This window comes from Urtica dioica, chromosome 5, assembly GCF_054948205.1.
Source record: "Urtica dioica subsp. dioica isolate 48M chromosome 5, U.dioica_male_clone48M_v1_H2, whole genome shotgun sequence".
NCBI classification, from domain to species: Eukaryota; Viridiplantae; Streptophyta; class Magnoliopsida; order Rosales; family Urticaceae; genus Urtica; species Urtica dioica.
The window spans coordinates 39010387-39013761 of record NC_142760.1 but is presented as its reverse complement, the minus strand read 5'-3'; the positions used below and the strand labels follow the sequence as shown (position 1 = coordinate 39013761).

General features: G+C 42.9%; 1 long non-coding RNA gene across 1 annotated transcript; it reads right to left on the bottom strand.

The window, feature by feature from the left end:
• Nucleotides 1–1955: 1955 nt before the first annotated feature.
• LOC149398383 (uncharacterized) lies at nt 1956–3375 on the bottom strand. Its single transcript, XR_016297206.1, has 2 exons — nt 2950–3375; nt 1956–2366 (listed from the first exon to the last, which is right to left on the bottom strand). It is a non-coding gene; the product is annotated as an uncharacterized LOC149398383 (long non-coding RNA).

Below are 3375 nucleotides of genomic sequence, written 5' to 3'. Positions count from 1 at the left end.
TCTTTCTGACTCAGTCGGAACCAGGTGAGGGCATAATCTTGTCAGCTGGTTGAACTTTCTCCCAGCTTCAGTCATAGTCATCGTGCCTTGCTTTAACTCCGTAAACTCCTTTTGTTGAGTGTTCATCGAGCGCATGTTGAAATACGTACTGTTGAACTCCTCGATGAAGTCATCCCAAGACATAGTGCGTGTGTCTCTTCTAGCTGCTACTGTCTCCCACCAGTATCGTGCATCTTTCTTCAGAACAAAAGACACGCATATGACCTTCTCAATTTTAGAGATATTCATGAAGTTGAAGATCTTCTTCATCTCTGACATCCACTCATCAGCTACTAAAGGATCAGTCGATCCTTCAAAATCTGGGGTTCTCATCCTCCTGAACTTTCCGAAAAGATCATCAGTCACAACAACTTGGCCCATCTGAGGTATATTCTGGGGAGGTGCTGGTGGTGCTTGTTGATCCTCTCCCACATTTCCATTCACTTGGGGGAGGTCGTTCCTCAACTCTTGTATTGTCACGACCCGCGAGCGACAGCTCGTCCACGAACCGCGACTGATCAACTCAAATCTATACATAACTAATAATATAAACACATTAATTAAGCATAATATCTCATAAGATTATATAATAAAATAGTTTGCGAAAATTCGGGGAAATTTTTCGCTTTTATAACTTAGAGTCTTATAGCGACTCCTATACAAATATGTTCCGGACCGTTTCAACAGAAGACACTAACCCCCAATTAAGAAACCCCATAGCCCATAGGTCAAGGCAATACGCGCTCGGTCTCGGTCTTCAATCTCGTGTCCCTCTTACCAGCTTTTCCCTTATCTACATTACCAAGGGTCATAAAACTATGAGTCGATTGACTCAGTAAGTGGGAGTCTATCTATAAAGTAAAACGACTAATGCCATGTGACGTGAAAACAAATATACAAGAATGCAGAATGCAGATACATATGATTCAAGAGCATGCCTAACGCGGGGCCTCGCTCTACGCTATCACTTGCCATTCCACAAGGTTATACAACATCCCCTGCTACAACCCTTGGAATGACAAGAAGACAACCTCAGACTTCGAGCAGTAGTCATCAGTAGCTTAAGTGTTTTAAGACTGTCTGGGATCCACTAGTGGTACCATCTTCATTTGGGCGCCGGCGCTACGTGTCGTCATGACACAGCAAATGGGCTCGCCGGGGCGACCTTTCCCATTGCTAGAACGCTCAGCAGCTCCCGTGGAGTACTCAGCGCCATCAGGACCGTCTTAGTCCTCAACACGAGTCGGAACTCGTGGGTACCACCGACAACATTATTTATTGTTTGGATACTCTAGCTTATAGAGTATACAACTAATTACAAACAGGAGAGCGTCTCGGGATAAATCCCGAAAGAATTATGGTTTCCCTTTCATGCTCGTTAAGTGTTTTAGATTGAAGACTCAGGATGTGACTCCCGGTACTTCTACCCTCGGCTCGAATCCGAGAGTCTAACATGCTCTCCTGTCACCTCCGATCTAGCCAAACTCTATGGTTAGCAAAGGTATCTAACAACAACAAAGCAACAACATGGCTGGTTCAAGTTAGCGTTTGAACCTAACGGGCGTACCCGAACTAAGTTTTCAAGCAAGAGTGGCCGAAGCCTTAACTTTCAAGTTTATTCATTTTAGGGCTTTCACCTACTCTTGTTTACTAACAAGTAAATGCACAAACAAACAGGGTTATTCCCTTGGTAAGTAGTTGACTTATATCTCCACACTTACCCGGAAAAGATCGTCTGAAAATTGGTTGACTTCTGGAGTTTCCTCGCTTTTCACGCTTCCCGAGACTCTACACATCCTGGAGCATTATCACGTTCTGTGGCGTCGAGAAACTAAAACCCAAAGTTGAAAACTCATTAGTCAATGATCCGAAATGTGATGACAAGCTTAAGGTTCGTTATCGGGATTCATTGCGAGTCGGTTCAGGGGTTCGAGAATTTAATTCACTTATTTCCCGGCTTTTCGGAATTTAAACTTATTCAAGACTCGTACGAATTCGTACCAGAGAATGAGTACGAAATAAAATCCAAATCATTATTTAACGAGTCTTAAATAAATTAAATGAATAATCCGAAAATAGTACAAACCGAGAATTCTAAATGAATTAACCAAAAATTAAATTCTCGAACATCTCTTAATAAATAATTAATAATCCTTGAGTACAAATCTCAAATCCAAAATTAAGACTCGAGTCTAACGCTATAAAGCGATAAACGACTCACGAGTGAGATCGAGCTTTAAAAATCTGTTCTGAATTCACTACTTTTCCGGCTTCAACGTGTTCAATTCCGCCGGCTCTCGCTCGATTCTCTCTGATCTGTAACTGAGCTGTGAAATAAAAACGAATATCGAGTCAATTTACAAATCCAAACTCCCGACTCGACTTAGAATCCGAAATCAAACCACTAATAACATCACTTGTCACAAAACCCAAACTTGTCAATAAATTCACATTTCAATCTCACAACGAGCTAACCAAACTCGAAACGAACCAACTCATCTCAAAACACAAACGAAGATTTCAAATTCACGTAACTTCACAACCCGAGAACTAACTCAACCAACAATCAAACCGAGCATTAACCACAAAATAAATCCCCGAGACTCAGATTTTATCTTCACAAACAATCAAAAGGACTCACAACTGAAACAAGTCCCTCGGCCAAGTAAACTCACGGCCACAACAAAGAACCACACGGCTAAAATCAAATAACCCAGCCAAGACTCGTTTAAATTCATACCAAATCCATAATCACTTGATAAATTCAAGTCTTAATCATCAAAACACGAGCTAAAAAAAAAACAACCATCTTCAATCAATTCCTCATAAACACCCCGGAATTACAAAATCCCCAAATCAATCTCATGAAACCCTAATCTTGAATTTCAATTTGGGTAAAAGGAATTTCACCTCGTTTCTGGAGGAATTGAACCCTCCGGTGTCCACCCTCTCACTCTCTGGCGTCTCCTCGTGGCCGGCGTGCTCGGCGACTCGCGGCGGTCGCGCGCGGCGACGCTCGGTCTCGGCTGGATGGCGCGCGCGCGGCTCGGAGCTTCTCGGTGAGGACGCGCGATGAAGGAGAAGGTAGAAGGAGAGGGAGAGAAGATGGCGGTGAGGTAGCGCTCGGTGGCGACGATGCTTTGGAGCTAACGAATATTTTTTTCTCTTTGTTATCCTCTGCAGGTCACGCGGGTGAAGAGAAGAAGAAAGAAAAAGAAGAAGGTCACGTGAAGAAGGGAAGAAGAAGAGAGTAGAAGATAGAAGAAGATAAGAGAAGAAAAAAGAATCCCTTATTTGCTCATATATCCCTCCCATATCCTCCTCTCCAAACCGACC